The 20,101-nt window shown below is 47.3% G+C and overlaps 1 protein-coding gene across 2 annotated transcripts in view; it reads right to left on the bottom strand.

Annotated features, from left to right (window-relative positions):
• The window catches only part of LOC140410543 (hippocalcin-like protein 1), a 90,921-nt gene extending 90,180 nt beyond the window's left edge, over positions 1–741 (bottom strand). Inside the window, exon 1 of one of the 2 annotated variants that reach the window (XM_072498772.1) lies at positions 235–741. The gene's annotated coding sequence lies outside the window, so the exon portion shown is untranslated. The remainder of the gene's footprint in view (positions 1–234) is intronic. The other variant, XM_072498771.1, reaches the window with a different exon arrangement.
• Positions 742–20,101: the final 19,360 nt, after the last annotated feature.

The raw sequence follows: 20,101 nt of genomic DNA, 5'->3' as shown, positions 1-20,101 counted from the left end.
TGGTCCAAAATGACCCGAAACCAAGGAGTGAAGGTGGGTGGGTATTACATGAATGCTTGTTTAACAGCTGCTTGCATGGAGCAGGGAACCCCGACACAATGTGCACTTTGTCCTGGCTGCTCCGTCCCTTCTCCTGCAGCCTACAGAAGTTGCTGCTTTGCAACCCCGCTGCGCGCTCTCTCTCTCTCTCTCTCACAGGCACATATAATATATATATTCACGCAAAACACTCACCAACTACCCCAGAGGGCTCCTTTCGAGTACCCTTTCTTCCTCACTTTTACTTTGTAGGTCCGGTGATCAGAAGTTGCTTTTGAAACAAGGTTTAAAAAAAAAAGAAATAGCTAAACAAACAAAAAGCCCAGCCCAGTTAAAACATAGATGCTTTTAAAAAATGCTTTTTAGTCAATCACAGTGCGGTAGGAGGAATTAAAAGCCGGAGATGAATTGCAGTAAGAGAACATCAGTGAGTTGCAGGTACACTTGTCCAGCCCTCCACCTCTTTCCATTTCAGGCTAAAAGATGAGGAGCCGCCGCGCGGCTACCATGTAACCATTTCCATGGGCCAGCCCACCCACTGAAAAAGGGGGGTGTTCAACCTTCACATGCTGAAGTCCGTCCCCTTTTCATTATGGTGCGATCCTCCTACACCCGATACTCTGTGCCTTTGTTAATCACCTCCTGTGGAAGGGTAGGAATGCCGCATAGTTGAATGTCAAGAAAAATGAAAGCACACGAGCCAGCCAACTCCCCCGCCAACCCTAGTTTTCACTTAGCACATCCCGGCGTGTCAGTGGTTCTCAGAGTGACAGGAAATGAAGCCAGGCCCTGAACTGATCCTTAAATCTACACCAGTTTATTGTCTAAATTGACAACTCGCTGTCTTTCTTAGTGGATAATCCATTTAGGTGGGAAAGAAGGTTACATATCTGTTTCCACATCTTAAAAACATATTAGCCTTCTTTCTTGCTGCCGCTTTCCTTTCATTGCTACAGGAGAGGCTCCTTAACGGTATTACAGCAGAAGTTTCATTTATCCTATTTTTGGACAAGGTAATTGGATTGTAAATGCTTAGAATACAGCCTACAGAGGACGTACTTGCGCAATTTGTCAATGGGATATGTGCATTGGTGCATTTCGACCATGTATAAGTAATTTATTAGAACTGCGATTAAATATTACAGGTACAAAATGTTTCATTATTTAATATCTAAAGTAAGATCATATTTCTCGCAGCAACTTATTTTTTATAATCTGTATTGTGACAATATATTAACACTGCAAAGAAGTTACTCCGGCACCTGTTCAGGTACACTGAGGGAGAATTCAAAATGTACAATTCACCTAACAGCAGGTCTTTCGGGACTTGTGGGAGGAAACCGGAGCACCCGGAGGAAACGCACGCAAACACGGGGAGAACGTGCAGACTCCACACAGACTGACCCAAGCCGGGAATCAAACCTGGGACCCTGGAGCTGTGAAGCAACCTAAACTATGATTTGGCAACATACGTCCAAACGTTGTGAGGCAATAGAGCAGTTTTAACCGCCAGAAATATCTCAAAGCAAATATTTTCCGGGTATTTCCAGCAAACAGAAACTTTGTTTTTACTTTGCTACAGTCACTAACCCGACCATAATCCATACAGATCAATGGTACAAAAGCTCCAAATACTTTCTTTTTAAATATAACTTTTATACACTGGGAGTCTGTTTAGAGTTAGTGCTAGTGCCGTCATTAATATTTCCGTAATAACTGACTGAAAAAAATTGAGTCATGTGAGGAAGTTTCCTTGGAAAGAGTGCTACAAAAATGCAAGAGATTGAATCATGGATGAGAAAATTGCCCAGTGGACAGTGTTTGCGTAGAACAGGCCTCGATTTTCTCCTGACGGGAGAGTCTAAATTAGTAGACTTAGGGCGCGATTCAGTTGCCTCGTTTCGCTCAAGTGAGAGCGCAGTGAGGCCGGTGAATAGCGGGAGAGGTCAAATACAAGAACCGGGCCGGCCTCCAAACCATTGCAATGCAACTGGTTTGAAGGCGGGAAGCCAATTATCACCACTTAAGCACTATTTCCATACAATTAATGGGAGGCCATCCAACGGCCTCCTGTTACCCAGTGCCTCCCCAGCAAGTTGGCACGCTGGCACCAAATTAATACTCCTTTTGAAAAACGTGAAACTGGCGGAAGGGCTGCTGCGGAGACCCTAGGAGGCGAGTAGCCATCTTTTGGACAAGGTAATTGGATTTTAAATGCTTAGAGTACAGCCTACAGAGGACATATGTGCACAATTTGTCAATGGGATATGTGCATTGGTGCATTTACACCGTGTATACATCTATTAGAACATGCTCCCCCCTGTGCTCGGAGGGGTGGGGGAGTGCAGCCTAGGTTGGGGTGGGCTGTCATGGGCCGCTGGGAGCATCGGAACTGGTGTGGAGGGGGCTCTGTTTAGGGGGGGGGGGTGAGCAACCATGCCAACATCTGGATCATGTGTACCCATTCCAGGGGCAACCCTAGTCCCTGCCTGTCTACCCCACCGCCCACCCATAACTCCTACTGACTGCTGAGGCCTCTGGCCATGCAGCTGAAGGCTATTGCTAATAGGGAATTGGTGAGCACTTCACACATTCCAACCCAGTGGGTGCGTGGGCCATGTAGTATGTGGGGCTCATTGCCTAGCATCCCAAGCACACGTTGATGCATGGACACTGTGCTTGAACACTATGGGAGGCAGCATCACAGATGGAGCTGCTAACATCCTAATACCCAGGGGATGGATCACATGTCCATGGCCAGGGTATGGCAACATTCTGTTTGGATGTCGGGTGTAGGGTGTGAGGTCTGGTGATCAGCACCCCGCCCCCCCCCCCCCCCCCCCCCCCCCCCCCCCCCGCCGTGGCCACGTGTGCGTGGGAAGGGCATGGTGGGGGAAGGGAGCAGGACACCATGTCTGAAGGGTTGGGGCATGGGCTGAACAAAGAGGCATCACACTGGCTGTAGTGAGTTTTTTAAAAAAAATTTAAAATACCCAATTCATTTTCCCAATTAAGGAGCAATTGAGCATGGCCAGTCCACCTACCCTTTGGGTTGTGGGGGCAAGACCTATGCAGACACGAGGATAAAGTGCAAACTCCACACGGACAGTGACGCAGGGCTGGGATCGAAACTGGGACCTCGGCACTGTGAGGCAGCAGTGCTAACCACTGTGCTACCATGCTGCCTAGCGGTGAGACTTTTAAAAATTTGACTTGTACAAGTGTACACCACTGCCCCACTCTCCCGATGGTGCTGCCTCACTCTCCCCACCCACGCCCAACACTCCCTCCCTCAATCCCCCCACACACACTCCACCCCTTACCCCTGACCTAACCCCCCTCCCCCAGTGCCCTCTCAATGATCCTCAATGTGCTTGGCCTTCCTAGCTCTACCACTGTGTCTAGGTGTGGCTCCAGGATGCACATCAGAGGTGGAGACAGCTAGCTGCTTACTACATCCCGTGGCCTTCGGTGCCCCAGGCGGGCATCCTCTGGGTGCTTTTGGGCCAGTCGGTGCCCATTGGGCCCTGGGGCAGCTGGATTGAGCCCCGATTGCCCATGTGTCATCTGGCCCTGCCAGCCCTGGCGGCTCCCCAATGTCTGCAACATGGTGCCGATGCCCTCAGTGATAGGTTCATGCTCTGCAGTGCCTCAGAAATGCCCACCTGCGACTGGGACAAGCTCCGCAGCGCTTTGGCCATTCCCATCTGAGACTGGGACATGACCCGCAGTGCCTCATCAAGGTCTGCCTGGTACTGGGTCACGTCCCCCAGCGAATCGAACAGTCTACCGAGGCCCTCAGCCATGGCCATCACTGACTGCGCCATGCCTTGTACACCCCCACGAATGCTGCCGAGATCCTGCACCACGCTCTCCACTGCGGTCGCCACCCTTGCAGTGTTGGCCTCAGTGCCACGTATTGCCAGCGACATCTCCTGCAGTTATAGTCTCTGGGACTCCTCCAATTGGCTATGGACCTGCTAGAGTGTCACTGACATCTCCCTCTCAATATCACGACTGCACCCTAAAGTCAGCTCCGGGTAAACATGTTCCAGAGGCTCTGCATCTGACTGGGATCCAGCAGATCTCCGACTTCTGTCTCGCCAGAGTGTCACTGCCTCCACCTGATGTGCACCAGCAAATGTGAGGTGCTCACCTGAATGTACTCCAGAAGCCTGACACTAACATTGCCCAAGGATATGCATGTCTCTGCACTGGTGGAGGGTGGGGATGACAGCTGCCTCAATGGTTGCATCCTCGGAGCTCTCCTCAGAGGTGGTCTCATGGGAGGCAGGGTGAGGACCACCCCAGATGGGCCAGCGCTGTTATCTGGAGATTGCAGGAGGATGAACACGTGGGCAGTGGGAGGGATGGGACAGTCCGTATGGCATTAAGAATTCACATTTGACAGGTCCTCCAGGTGGGGTTCTGCGACGTGCTGTGACCTCCGTGTGGTGACTGCTCTGTTCTTGGCCACCCCTTCACCCCCAGTGCTCCTTGAAGCTGGTGAGGATTTTTATGTCCGCACACCCTGCACCCAGATACCCAAACAGAACATCACAAAACCGTGGACATGTGTCCGGGGCGGAGGCCCATCCCCTGCGTGTTCTGATGTTGGTCGCTGCGTCAGTGGTGCTACATCTCACCAGTGTGACCATTTGCTGGTGAAGCCAAGTGGATATGGGGTGGCTCCTGTTAATTGTACAGAAATAAGGCTTAAATGATTATTGATTTTCTCCATGCTATGGTGGGATCCAGATTCACCTACGGGAGCGGGCAGGTTGCATCACAAACGGCCTGGTGCCCGGTCCGGTTCTCTTTTTTGGCCTCTCCCTCCATTCACCGGCCCCATCGTGCTCTAGCTTGATCGAAATGAGGCCACTGAAATGTGCCCTTGTAGTACGGTGCTTAACAATGTCAGTGATGTAGGTTCAGTCTCTATTCAAGCAGAGGTAGTTCTTCAGGCCTGCCTCTTCTACTGACCCCATTGTAATATCAAGGAACGGCCACAAGAGATCAAATGTGTGGAGAGCTAGGATTAGCAACCCTCGGACTACCAAGTAAGTGATTATGAAGAGAAAGGGAGGTGGAAAGTAATTGACCCAAAACAGTTTTCCTCTCTGTCGAGGTGCTGCCTGACCTGTTGAGAGCCTGCAGCATTTTCTTTTATATTTCAGATTTCCGGTATCATGTCGTATTCTACTTTACTTGGAAGAGTATAATTCACTCCTGTGTGTATTTGGTGGGAAATTTGGTGGCCAGAGAAACTAAACTGTCCCTCAGTGGGCGGTTTCACATGCTTGTCACTGCATGCCAACACCAACCTACCATGGTTGAGGAATACAGCAGCGTGTTGAGTCTTATAGCCCGTAGTCGAATAAGCAAAATCTATTGTTGAAGTGGTGTTTTTAAAGCGCTCAATTCCTTTTACTGTGAACTGTCGCTTTCTTCCAGTCTACATGTATCACATTTTAATGAGTTTGCTGTGTGCATGAACTTCCACGTGAGCAGGTTTCATTGTAATTTAACCTTGGCAGAGGAGTACCTTTGATCAATCCAATAAATACCTAGCGATGTTGGACCAACATTTGTTGTATGACTGTGCTCTTATTTGTAATTTACCAATGTCCAAATTCACAGCCCACATAAACAGTATTCTTTGACTTAAAATGTAACCTTTTTGATGTATTCAAAATTCTGAAGAGTTTTGATAGAATAGATTGGAAGGCACTGGTAGGAGGTTGTTAATAATCAAAGGGCACTTATTTAAGATCATTGGCAAGTTGGTATCGTCTGGAATATACTGCCCAATAGGGTGGTGGAAGTAGACTCAATAATACATTTAAAAGGGAACCAAGTATATACTTGAAAAGGAAACAAACATGGAAAATAAGATCAAGAGAAGACAATTTGACCCTTCTAGCCTACTCTGCCATTCAATATGATCATGGCTGATCATACAACTCAATCGCCTAATCCCGCATTTCCCCCCCATATCCTTTGGTCCCCTTCCCCCCTAAGTGCTACATCTAACTGCTTCTTGAAAACATACAAATGTTTTGGCCTCAACTAGTTTCCGTAGTAATGAATTCTACAGGCCGACCACTCTCTGGGTGAAGAAATGAAATGAAATGAAAATGAAAATCGCTTATTGTCACAAGTAGGCTTCAAATGAAGTTACTGTGAAAAGCCCCTAGTCGCCACATTCCGGCGCCTGTTCGGGGAGGCTGTTAAGGGAATTGAACCGTGCTGCTGGCCTGCCTTGGTCTGCTTTCAAAGCCAGCGATTTAACCCTGTGCTAAACAGCCCCTCGGAAATTTCTCCACATCTCAGTTCTACCCCGTATCCTCAGTCTGTGACCCCACCATCGGAAACATCCTTCTTGCATCTACCCTGCCTAGTCATGTTAGAATTTTATAGGTTTCTATGAGATTCCCCCCTCATTCTTCTGAACTCCAGCGAATATAATCCTAACCTCAATTTTTCATCAAACATCTGTCCTGCTATCCCAGGAATCAGTCTAGTAAACCTTTGCTGCACTCCCTCGAGAGCAAGAACATCCTTCCTCAGGTAAGGAAACCAAAACTACACACAATACTCCAGGTGTGGCCTCACCAAGGCCCTGTATAATTGCAGCAAGACATCCCTGCTCCTGTACTTGAATCCTCTCGCAATGAAGGCCAACATACTATTTGCCTTCTTTACCGCCTGCTGTACCTGCATACTTACCTTCAGTGACTGGTGTACGAGGACACCCAGGTCTCATTGCACATTCCCCTATCCTAATTGAAGACCATTCAAGTAATAGTCTGCCTTCCTGTTTTTGCTACCAAAGCGGATAAGTTTGCATTTATCCAAATTATACTGCATCTGTCATTCATTTGCCCACTCACTCAACTTGTCCAATCACACTGAAGGATCTCTGCATCCTCCTCACAGCTCACCCTCCCACCCAACTTGGTGTCAACTGCAAATTTGGAGATATTACATTTTGTTCCCTCATCAAAATCATTAATATATATTGTGAATAGCTGGGGTCCCAGCACCGATCCCTGCAGTACCCCACTAGTCACTGCCTGCACCTGCCATTTGGAAAAACACCTGTTAATTTTTACTCTTTGTTTCTTGTCTGCCAACCATTTTTTTTATTCATCTCAATACACTATCCCTTATCCCATGCGCTATGGGGAAGAGCAGGGAGTGCAAAGAATGGGATAGCTGTTCAAAGTGCCGAATGATCCTTTGCTGTAATATTCTATTATTCTATCCTGTTAATAACTACGGGTCAGAGTTTAAATGTACTGATATAGCTGAGGCCTGATTTGTCATGCTTTGTAAGTAGCATGGACCCTTGTGGGTTGTGAAATCAAGCATGCAGCATCCAGCCTCTGCAGTACTGTTCCCTCTGAGCTGCACAGCAACTTGAAAAGTTCTGTGTACTCCCTGCACAATTGGCTCCTTTACGTTACAGTGTGTGCTTAGCTAGACAGAAGAATTTAAAGGGCCCACACACTTAAATGAATTGACTAATCACTACAAAAAAGGAGGTATGTTGATCACCTGTGGCAGATGCTAGATTTTACCAAAATAAATGAGATTGCTCTAAAGTATGAGTGGTGTTATCCTTGCTAAGTTAGCATAAACAGGTGCTCTCTGGGGACCATGAGTCAATCAAAGGCAGCTGGCTGCCGAAATGGATTAATAGAACTTTTATGGTGCAGGGACATAGGTATTGTGGCTATTATATGTAATCCATGAAGGACACTACTGTATGAGAATTACCATATATTTAAAGCATTAATTTACTTATCAATTTCATGATAAAAAACATGGTTAAAATTGATAGCAGAACAAGAATTGTCTTTTAATTGTCAACAATAGGTTAAATAACTTTAAAAAGATGTGTACGCTTTTGTTACCACCACAGCACAATACAGTAACAGTTCGATACTTCTGAATAAGCAAAGTGAGACCATGGGCAGACGCATTATTTCAATCACCACAATATCCATTTTGTTCTGCAATTTTCTCCACTCCCACAAACAGCAGTTCATGGAGAGGTTTGGTTTTACGCATGCTGGCAGCCTTCTTGTACCTCACCCAAGTGGCCATACTCTATGTGGTAGTCTGGATGGAGAATTCTTTCATTATTTAACGTGGTCCATCACAACCAAGGCCAGTGTCGTCCTCATCTGATGTGCATGGAAATCTAGAGAGATCTGGGAGTCCTGATTGACAATAAATTGGAACTATTGCAATGATTCTCAGTGGTAGCGAGTAAAGAAAATCAGATGTGGGTATGCATTAAAATGTTAATATCGAACTGCATTCATGAGGTAATTCTGCCACTTTATAAATTATTAGTGTGACTGCACTTCAAATAATGTGTCCAGTTCTGACTGTTGCGGTACTGAAAGTATATTGAAAGGATACCGAAGAGGTGATTGGGAGGAACAATTATGTAAATTGGGCAAATTTTAAAAAAAATAACAGAAGCTAATATGTGTGTTGCTTGTTAAGTTCGAAGAGACGAGATAACATAGAAGAAGTCAACCTGTTCTGCCATGTCCAACCAGAAGACATCACATGTAATTGAGGAGTGAAAGGGTTAAGTTCAAAATAAATCTGCAAAAACTGGTGGGTTTGGGGAGAGGGAGATGTGAAAATTTTTTAAATCTTAAACTCAAACCCACCCACATTCGCCTTTAATGGATGTCGAACAGGAGGTGGACAACCAACTCAGTCCCAGAAACAAACTGCTCATTTCAGTACTTGAGTAGAGTTGCGTGCCTCTATCTCATCTCTTTTCCATTCCTAATGTTGGACAGTCTGGTTCCCCAGGACATGGGAAACCCAGCAGTTAGAGGGAGGCGAGGGCTGTGCACAGAAGAGGGAAGTGATTTTCCAGCACCGGCTACAGGCCATGTGAATGGGAGTGTTTCCCCCAGCCCGAAGTAAGCCTGATTCACTACCTGTAATTGCATTCCCCAAGACACTTCTCCCCATCTCTGTCTCTGGTTATAACCTAACCCACTATGATCCATTCCCCCCTCTCCATACCAAATCAAAATTGTCAATCAGGGCTGGCTGACGATGCTGATCCTGCTCGGAAAATACAGCACACAGACTCCACAACATTCATGAATACACAAAATTCCAGATCTCTCAACCAGAACTGTTTGGGAACAAAACAGAACTTGCATTTGAAAATGACTTTCACATTCTCAGTGAATCTTTGCAGCTAATGCATCACTTGTAGCCCTTTATACACAGTGAACAAAAGAAGAGAAAAGTGAGAATTTAATCTGATTTTGAGGATGTTGATTTAGGGATAAAAGCTGGGCATGATATTCGGAAACATTCATGCTGCAATGACATAGATCCATTATGTTGACCTGAACTAGGAGATAGAATCTCAGCTCATCATCTTAGCTCATCATCTTATACAAAGTACAGCAACTCCAGCAATGTAGCACTCCCTCAGAGTGCACTGGCATCTCAGATTACGTCAAAGCCCAACTGGAGCACAAATATTGGAAGGAGTGGTCACTGGGAACTGGTTAGAAGGCATACTTGGCCCACATGAAGCCAAAAAGAATCTTAAAGCAAGCTCTTATCATGAATTCTTCACTTGAATGCCCATTGTGCTTAAAGCATAAACAATCGTGTCCACATTTGCTCCATAAAGTGGAATAAAATACTATTTGTACAATAAGCTATTTTATTCTCCTTAATATAATGTATTACCACAACACTTCCCTTCTTTGAAGGTGTATAGTGCTTATCTTCCAGTACCTAATCTATTGCTCCCTGTTTAGGTAACTGTCTGGCTCTACTCTGAGTTGAAGTGATCTGCCTGTTTATATTGCAGCATTTCTAAGATACTGTCAGTGATTTTCCTTCTACCTCACCCCCTTTCAATCAGCTGAGCTCCTTGTCTTCAGGTCTCTGATTTCTGCTTGGCAGCCCTCCAGTCTGATGAACGATGTGGCAACAAGCCTCCTACCCTTGGTGGTAAGGCTATAAAATGATCAGCCTCTGTGTTCAATTGCTCCAGCCTTTTACACTTCTGATCAAGTGACCAGATTCTTAAACTACCTGGCACAATTTCCAAAAATATTTTCCTTCACATTAAATGCCAAATACCCTCATAGCCTGTTATACCGATGCTTTTCAACCATATCTGCTGGTGTCCTTTAGTGTTCACAGAACAGGTAAGTGCAGTATTAATTGGCAGTACCAGTCATGAAACTCCAAGTGTAACTTTGTAAATTAAGAGCACAAATTGCCGAAAGTACTCAGCAGGAATGACAACATATGTGAAGAGAGAAACCGAGTTAATGGGCGCAATTGAACAGAAACATTTCTTAGCGTTAATTTGGGCGGGATTGGCAGGATGTTTCTCGACGGGCGTAGTGGTGAGATTCCCACTCATATTTAACTGCACTTAATGCCAAAAATAAGCCCCCATGAGCGTCTCGCCATCCGATTCGCTGGACCCGTGCCTCAGCATCTTGCCGCTAACAAGAGAAATCTGCTTTTAAACGCTCCCTCACCACTCACTCCAGTCAACACACAATGATTGGCAGTGCGCAGACCTGCTCCACACTTTGGCGATGCTGACCTGGCCAGGCCTCTTGACACTGGATACGAGATGGGACATCCTCTTACCTCTAGGGGGTCGGAGGACCAGCAGCAGGATCACCAATACCACCCGGGAGCAGTGGCAGCGGCTGTCAGTGCAGGCAGTATGACCAGGACGACCAGCATCCAATGTTAGAACACCAATGACCTCCACCGAGCTGCAAGGGTAAGTTACCACCTCTCTCCTGGTATCAGTTCCGCCTGCCATCCCTCAAATTCTCAACCCCCATTCCCTCCCCCCCACAAATCACTGGCTGACAGCTCGCATTCTCCCCACGTCCAATCTTCATGCTTGTTCCTCAGCACCCCTGACACGCACAGCACAACCTCTCCATGTCTGGCTGCGGTGCCAACGCAAGCCACCTGATATAGAGCCCCCATTCCATCAAGTATGTGGCTCTCTTTGTCCCCGCAGTAGAAGATAGCCCATAATAAGTGGGAAAAAGCCAAGACAGGGGCAGAGTACCAGAGATCCGAGTCCTCATCTTCTATGAGGAACTGGCCCTGGAGATCACGGGGTTGGCCGACGAGAGAGCAGTCACCAACGGTGAAGTGAGGATACATTGCCCTTTCACCCAGACGATCTGTCTCAAGTGTGTTCACACCAGACAAAATTATCCTTCCCTCTCACTGACCACATGTCCATTCTCTCGCAGGATCTCCATCTGATGGGGCCTGGCCACCCGGAGTCCCACCGCCACCCAAGAGACCACCTCGGAGGAGAGCTCCGAGGAGACCATCATTGAGGCATCACAGCTACCACTGAGGGAAAAGGGGAGGGTAATGGGGGAGGGGAGTTGGAGAGGAAGGTGGGAGGGGAAGGCTGGGGAAGACGGGAATGGGGGGGAATTGAGAGGAAGGGAGGAAATGGGGAGGGGAATTGGGGTGGAAGGAAAGGAATGGGGGAGTGGGAGGAGAAAGGGGAGTGGGAGGGGAAGGTGGGGGGAGGAAGGGAATGGGGAGGGGAATTGGGGAAGGAAGGGAATGGGGGAACGTAAGGGAATGAGGAGGGGAATTGGGGATGAAGGAATGGAATGGGGAGGGGAATTGGGGGAAGGAAGGGAATGGGAGGGGGAGGAAGGGAATAGGGAGGGGAATTGGGGGGAAGGAAGGGAATGGGGGGAAGGAAGGGAATGGGGGGAAGGAAGGGAATGGGGAGGGGGAGGAAAGGAATGGAGGGAAAGGAAGGGAATGGGCAAGGGAATTGGGGCGGAAGGAAGGAAATGGTGGGAAGGAAGGGAATGGGGAGGGGGAGGAAGGGAATGGGGGGAAGGAATGGGGAGGGGAATTGGGGCGGAAGGAAGGAATGGCGGAGGAATGGGGAGTGGGAGGAGAAAGGGGAGTGGGAGAAAAAGATGGGGGAGGAAGGGAATGGGGGGAAAGGAAGGGAATGGGGAGGGGAATTGGGGTTGAAGGAAGGGAATGGGAGGGGAATTGGGAAGGGAATGGGGAGAGGAATTGGGGGAAGGAAGTGAATGGGGAGGGGGGAGGAAGGGAATGGGGGGAAGGAAGGGAATGGGGAGGGGGGAGGAAGGGAATGGGGGGAAGGAAGGGAATGGGGAGGTGGAAGGAAGGGAATGGGGTGAAGGAAGTGAATGGGGAGGGGGAGGAAGGGAATGGGGGGAAGGAAGGGAATGGGGAGGTGGAAGGAAGGGAATGGGGTGAAGGAAGTGAATGGGGAGGGGGTGGAAGGGAATGGGGGGGAAGGAAGGGAATGGGAAGGGGCAGGAAGGGAATGGGGGGAAGGAAGGGAATGGGAAGGGGCAGGAAGGGAATGGGGAGAGGAAAGTGAGGGGTGGATGGAAGGGAATGGGGGAAGGAAGGGAATGGGGAGGGGGAGGAATGGAATGGGGGGAAGGAAGGGAATGGGGAGGGGGAAGGAAGGGAATGGGGTGAAGGAAGTGAATGGGGAGGGGGTGGAAGGGAATGGGAAGGGGCAGGAAGGGAATGGGGGAAGGAAGGGAATGGGAAGGGGCAGGAAGGGAATGGGGAGAGGAAAGTGAGGGGGGGATGGAAGGGAATGGGGAGGGGAAGCTGGGGAAGGAAAGAAATGGACGGGGGGATGGAAGAGAGTGGACGGAGGGAAAGGTGGGGGGGGGAAGAAGAGAATAGGGGGTGGCAGGGAATGGGGGAAGTAAGGGAATGGGGAAGGGAAGGTGGAATCCTGCAACCCGGGCATCTTGGTGAGCCAGCTCAAAGTTGATATCGTCTGTTGCCCGGGCAAACAGGACACCCGTGACCTCACGGATGCACTTGTGGCTGTAACTTGGGAAATGCCGCTCAAGCCCTGGTATGAACCAGTTGCATAGATGTTCAGGGCTGCAGTAACCTTCACATCCACCAGAAATGCTGTCCTCCTCCAAAGAGTGGCAAGTCCACGAGGACATGACAGTGGTGCCACACTGTATCTTTGTTGAGACGGAGTCTCCTGTGGCACACGCTGTCCGTCATCTCCTCGAAAGACCAACGACACTTGTACACCTTGGGCCATCGCTGGCGTCCCCCTCTGGGTTTGTCCTCGGCCTGAAGGCTTGTGTCTACAGCTTGTGTCAACGCTGCTGCTGCCTTCCGAGTCATCTGGCCATCTGTGCTTCCCCCAGCACCGTAAGGGCAGCCTCTGCGGGACCGACATAATCAGCCAAATTGTTATATCTGTAAGGAATTGGAGAAGGAGAGAGACTGACAATCAGTTAGGGCTTCCACCCCGGGACCCTCAAATCCCCCAAGCCTCCCCATCCCTGCGTGTCCTGCCTTCACTGAGTGCCATCCAGTGAGCCAGTTGTGCTGGAACACGTTGCACTGGACTCCCACCCCTAGCCATATCAGGAGCCCCTGGACCCTAGACCCCCTGTGACCTCCCCTGATCCCCAGTGCTGGAGCCCTGCTCTTTAGTGTTTGATTGTTGACTACTGCCTCTATGGTGCTGGTACCTCTAGAGGTCAGGTACACTGTTCAGGCTTCAACGTTTGATTGAAATGAAATGCAATAATCATTGTATGAGACATGGCACATGTAGCCACTTGAGCTCTTTTGAAGTGCTCTCACAACTAACAAGGCTAATTCCTTATTAGCAATAGCCTTCAACGGTGAAGCTAGAGGCTGCTCACAGCCAAAGGGAGTTAGACCTTCAGTACATAACAGGGCTCTGTCTTGAAGATTTTTGGTGGGACAGACAAGCAGCAGCTATAGTTGCCCCTGTTGTGGATCTCCACAATATTTAAAGATGGCTTGAAGGCCCCACAGATGCAAAGCTCCTCACCTCTCCCCCGGTCCAGGGGCTACCCCTAACCTGGAACGCTTCGCCCCCCCACCCCCCCCCCCCCGACCAAGCCCAGCCCCCCGAGGTGTTCCACTCCCCCTTGAGCACTCGGGCAGAAGCTCCATGCCCTTGAGCTGCATGCCTGAAAATGGAAATGGCTACTCACCTCCTCAGTTCCCGTCAGCATACATTGCGTCAACTTCACTTTTTAAAAAGTACGAAACAACACCCGTGTGATTTTTCACTGGGGATCCGGTTAATTCCCGGGATGTCGTTACATTTGACTTCAATCTCGCCAATGAAATTAATGCAAATCAGGGTTAACGATTATGCTCGCCATATTTGGATGAGATCTGGAACTCGCCATCGGGAGCAGGCTGGTTAGATGGCAAACTGATTCATGCCCTGAAATCTCAATTTCGGCCTTTCCCGCTATTTAACCTGATACACGGCAGGTGCAACACGGTGGTTAAATCATGCCCAATGTTTTGAGTTGAATTGGACCTGTCTTTAGAAGCAAGTTATAAATGTGATAGGTTTTACGTGTTGAAAGACAGGAAATACAAATGGGAATGTCAGAGGGCAGATTTCCAGCATCCACAGTATTTTGTTTCAGTTATGTATGAGTTTGTGTCTGTAATCTAAGGGCTGAATTTTCCCGGATATCGGCAAAGGCCAATAGCGGGCAGGAAAAGCGACACTGAAGTTGCTGACAGCAATGGTGGCTTTCTCTATTGTATCATCCTGGACTTAGTCTCAAAAACATAAAGGGGGTGTCTCTTGATGTATTGCTGGTGGGGTGGGCTCTGATTGAATCCGTCTCTCCACTGCCAACACCTTAGTCCCTTGAAGATTGTGCCGTCATTATAATAATAATCTTTATTATTTTCACAAGTAGGCTTACATTAGCACTGCAATGAAGTTACTGTGAAAATCCCCTAGTCGCCACATTCCGGTGCCTGTTCGAGTACACAGGGAGAATTCAGAATGTCCAATTCACCAAACAAGCACTTCTTTCGGGACTTGTGGGAGGAAACCGGAGCACCCAGAAGAGAAGCACGCGGACACAGCGAGAACGTGCAGACTCCTCACAGACAGTGACCCAAGCCGGGAATCGAACCTGGGACCCTGGAGCTGTGAAGCAACAGTGATAACCACTATGCCACCGTGCCACTCAGTAAAAGACTGTCCCAGCACACAATAATTCACTTGGAATCACCCCTCAATCCCTGCAAACTTGCTCCCGTTGCTGAACCCGCCTGACAAAAACGGGGGCAGAAAATCCCGGCTCTCTGCTCATTTAACAGACGGCAAGTAGGTACATAATGAATGAATAGGGGTTTAATGGGGAAAAGTGTATTTGTAATATACCACAAATGGATGCTCCAAACTGAATAAGTAAGATGAATTTAGAGTTTGTGACCCAATGTCCTTTCTTAGCCTCGTTGGTTCTAATTATATGTCCCGTGGTCCCAGGAGATTAGCAAATGGCTGGTAACTATAAAACACCTTCTTTATATCTGGTGATGCAGAAGGCTATCCACCTTTAGACAGAGGCAAATTTGATACACCAGGATCATGTGCAGGGTATTCTTAAATGAGATGCTGTCACCCTTATATCCAGGAAGGAAGAAGTACATTGCACAACAATCAGTTTTGTACAGGATTGCTTCCAACCAGAGTGTTAATTGGCAAACTCAAGGTAATACCCTGGATTACACTGTACAGGAGCATGTATTTATCTGGGGCATTTAATCTACTGGGGAAAATTCAATGCATTCTTATGAGTTGCCTCAATCCCTCTTGTAGGGTATTCTGTAGTGTCGATCCTACCAAAAGCACTCAAAAGATTTACCACATTCACCATTTTGCAACTTCCCCATCATTGGTTACAATTTGATTCACTAAAGTACGTACATGATGAGGCCCAGTGTCTGGCACTTGACTGCACTGTGGACCTGAGACTAGAAATGCATTCCTCCGCTGCCTTACCATGCTATTCAGTCTGCTCTGTCTGCAGTCACAGACCTACTTAGAACATCCTGAACGTGCACACCATGTTCCCTACGGACCCAAATGAAGCATGAAAACTATGCACAATGTCCAGTATCTTCCGCTCGAGGGAATCTGCTCAGAAATGTTTCAGGAACATTCCGAGCAATTCACCTTCTCCACACATCTTTGTGCATCCCTAAGGATTTGCATACTAACAGCCACTCACCAGTAGCAAATTCACCAGCCTATCCTGTTAAATTGGTGACTTCTTGTCATTAACTTGTCTGGAGGTTTAATATTCCTCCTTGTCCTCTTGCTCTTTATCTTGCAGAATACCAGTAGCCAGACTTGTGGTATTGTTGCCCAGGACAACAGAGACGTGGTTATTTTAATGTCAGTCATGGCAGTATGTTCTATGTGAAAGTCTTTCCTTATTGCTAAGATACAGTGATAGAGCAGGTGCACAGATTAAGTTTTATATCTGTATGGGTGAATCAGGGATAGCAGATTCACATTTGAGGACAACAGGTTCTATTTATCCCTAGCTGTGTGAAGTCATACATAGGGCATTCCAATTTATCCACAACATTTCAAATGCAGGGTGTAACTGACAGTCGGTGTATATATTTATTTTCCATAAAATGCCTCCCGTTCTTTCATGGGATGTTGGTACCACTGGCAAGGCCAGCATTTGTGCCCATCCCTAACTGCCTTGAACAAAATAGCTGGCTCGGCCATTTCAGAGGGCAGTTAAGAATCAACCACATTGAACCCCCATGTGTAGGCCAAATTCAATAAGGATGGCAGAATTCCTTCCTGAAAGGAAGGGTGTAATTGAGCCAGATAGGTTTTTTAATGGCAGTTTCAGTTCCTGATTTACTAATTGGACGTAACTTTCCAACAGCTGCCGTGGTAGGATTTGAACAACATTGGCAGAGCATGAGCCTGGATCACTAGTCCAATGATGTTACCACTTACACTCCCATTTCCCCTGAGGGTCACTTGCCTTTATTGGACTGTGCATGCTTCCTTTATTAATAGGCATTTAAAACGTAGTCTGAGTTTTCTTCTCAGTTAGGGTCTGCTCTATTTATAACCCATTGCCTTGTGTGCCGTTCACAAGGCCAGGTTGCCATCCCCGCTTGCCACCCCATTTCAATGGCAGTCCAACCGTTTTTCAGGTGAGAAACAGGTGGCTGTGGTTGAAAATCATCCCTATTCTACGAGGATGGTCCTGTTCACCTAAAAACAGTAGGAGATACTTCCTAACTGGCGTGGTTGGGGGGAGGCGGGGGTGGAAGGGGAGTTAGTAACTGAATGAATTGGCAGTCTCAGTGGCCACTTCATGGCCAGGAAGGGTGTTAGAATCTGAAGTTGATGTGGACTCTTGAACCAGTTAGGGAACAAAAGGACAAAGACATATACCCAAACTCCATTTTCAGTTGGGGGAGACAGATCGGTGTGTGGGGCAAGTCTTCCCTATGATTCAACTGATCAGGACTGGCTGACTAGAACAATGATTTTTCGCACACTAGAGACAGTGTTGTTTCTCTTCTAGCACCTTATTGGGTGCCGGGCAAACTTTCACCTGTTTCCATGGCAAGTTTTCCCTGGAACAGGTCACTAGCCGGTCGCTGGAGGCTTATAGCTTGAGGAGTCTCTCCCACTCTTACCGCCTGCCTTTGGTCTGTGTTGGAAAGATTTGGCAGGCTGCTGCTCAACCTCTAGGCTGTCTTATAAACACACCTCCTTTGGTCATCAAGTCCTGGGGTGGGACTGGGACCAGAGTTTCTGGCTCACAGGCAAGGTTACTAATAGCCACAGTGCCACACGACCTCCTATGTGGTACTGTGGTAAACTCTATTTTCCATGTTTATGAGGAGTGATGAAATAATTAAGTTGAAGTTTGGTCAGATTAATTTTAAATGTTGTTCTGCTCACTCACTTGTCCACTGTAAAATGGCCCTGCTTTGTTGATTTTTCAATTGACCTCTTCTCAAGCAGTCACCTTTCAGAAGTCTGGAAAAGTCCGCACGTAAGATTACAGTATCCAGATCAAATCACACAAGGGTTTCATTTTTTAGAATCCCCCAACCCAAAGTCATTTTATCAAAAGGCCAGAGGTTGGACAATAAAGGTAAGCTAAGTGTACACAAGGAATCATGTACGGGAGTGACTAGCGGTGGCTCTGAACCCCTCCTGCAGCTCGTACGGACCCGAAAATTGTAACTTTGGCATTATAAGAGTACGACAAGATTGGGCAGTTCCCAGCATTTACCTTAACACCAAAGTGCTGAGAATTGCTGCCAGTAGAGCTGAAACAAGAATATCAGTACTGCCAAAATGGACATCATTACTGTTACAGGGATGCTGATGTAGCATAATCACCAGTAACAAGGGGTACATTCAGAAATAAACAGTCTTCATTTAAAGTCAGGAAGACAAGATTGCTGCAATGATTTTAGTTATTTTCATTGAACTACAATAACTGTTTTGCAGCATTTTCCAAATTTGCCTCCGGGTGGGCGGGGGGCATTGATATTGAATAATTTCATGGATTTTTAGATCTCCAGCACTTTAGATAACTGCTATGGAATGCTTCCAGTTGGAATTCTTTTTATTGCATTCCTGAGTGGTCAGTCCTTGACCACAAATTACGTATAGACACACAGCTATTACTTGATATTGTTCATGCAGCTACTAATAGTCTATTGATCATACTGGGTTGTTTTTTTAGCCAAGGATCTGTGGGCTGTGGCTGCAGGGACTTCATCCAGTAAATGATAGGCCACAATGTTAATGTTTTATACTTGTCATTGACCTTTTATTTAAAAAAACACCCATTTAATAAATGCACTTGTGAAACACTACTTTCTCACTGTGTACATGTTTCATTCTTGCACGGATATGAAGTTAGATATTGTGCCTTTAATGACTTTCACAAAGGTCAGCTGACAGCCTGAAATTATATTTTGCTGTATCAGTCCATATGACAAAATTACACCGGATTTGGTATCAGCCAACCTTTCGGAGAATGCCAATCTCATAATAAGCAGCAGCTCACCTCTTTCAGATGCCTGAGTAGCATAGGTTTATCTACAATCCTGCTGCGTCATAGAGTGGAAAGTTTCTACCCACTTTTCTCCCATAGTAATCAGCCTGGACCTTCTGGTGGAGGTACCAAGCAGACAATAGGAGTAAGAGTTTTTTTCCAGAGGGTTCAGAGAATCGGAGGGCATGTCACCTCCTGGCTAATCTTATACATTTCATAGTGAAAGGAGATATTGCCGAAAGGATTGTGAGCAGCTTGCACCCCTATCCTATTGGCTGGATAATGGAAACGTTGCACAAGATGATGTTAAAAAGGGATTAAAAGAATGAGAATTATTTTTCAAATGTCAGATTCCTTTTGCAATACAGTTCCAAGGACTCTTTCTCTAGAACACTGCCCATTCGCAATATTTGCCTGGAATAGAAAGTGGAGTCTGGTGGGGAAAGAAATATAGGGTTTATTTGTTATTGGACGATGTTTGCACCATGGAAAAAGTCTTGTAAAAAAGAGTTAAACGCAGTACTGAGAGTAAAACACCAAAATGAATAAATCTAGATTTTTCCATTCACTTAAACATTATTTATTCAACAGTTAATACTTTAAGCGGAGGGACGGCGTGGTGGCACATTGGTTAGCACTGCTGCAGGGGCAGCACGGTAGCATTGTGGATAGCACAATTGCTTCACAGCTCCAGGGTCCCAGGTTCTATTCCGGCTTGGGTCACTGTCTGTGCGTAGTCTGCACATCCTCCCCGTGTGTGCGTGGGTTTTCTCCGGGTGCTCCGGTTTCCTCCCACAGTCCAAAGATGTGCAGGTTAGGTGGATTGGCCATGATAAATTGCCCTTAGTGTCCAAAATTGCCCTTAGTGTTGGGTGGGGTTACTGGGTTATGGGGATAGGGTGGAGGTGTGGACCTTGGGTAGGGTGCTCTTTCCAAGAGCCGGTGCAGACACGATGGGCCGAATGGCCTCCTCCTGCACTGTAAATTCTATAATGCTGCCTCATGGCACCGAGGACCCAGGTTCGATCCCGGCCCAGGGTCACTGTCCGTGTGGAGTTTACACATTCTCCCCGTGTCTCTGTGGGTCTCACCCCCACAACCTAAAAGGCAGG

The sequence above is a fragment of the Scyliorhinus torazame genome, chromosome 4 (assembly GCF_047496885.1).
Source record: "Scyliorhinus torazame isolate Kashiwa2021f chromosome 4, sScyTor2.1, whole genome shotgun sequence".
In the NCBI taxonomy this organism is placed as follows: domain Eukaryota; kingdom Metazoa; phylum Chordata; class Chondrichthyes; order Carcharhiniformes; family Scyliorhinidae; genus Scyliorhinus; species Scyliorhinus torazame.
The sequence above is the reverse complement of the archived record's forward strand: the minus strand, read 5'-3'. Positions and strand labels throughout refer to the sequence as shown.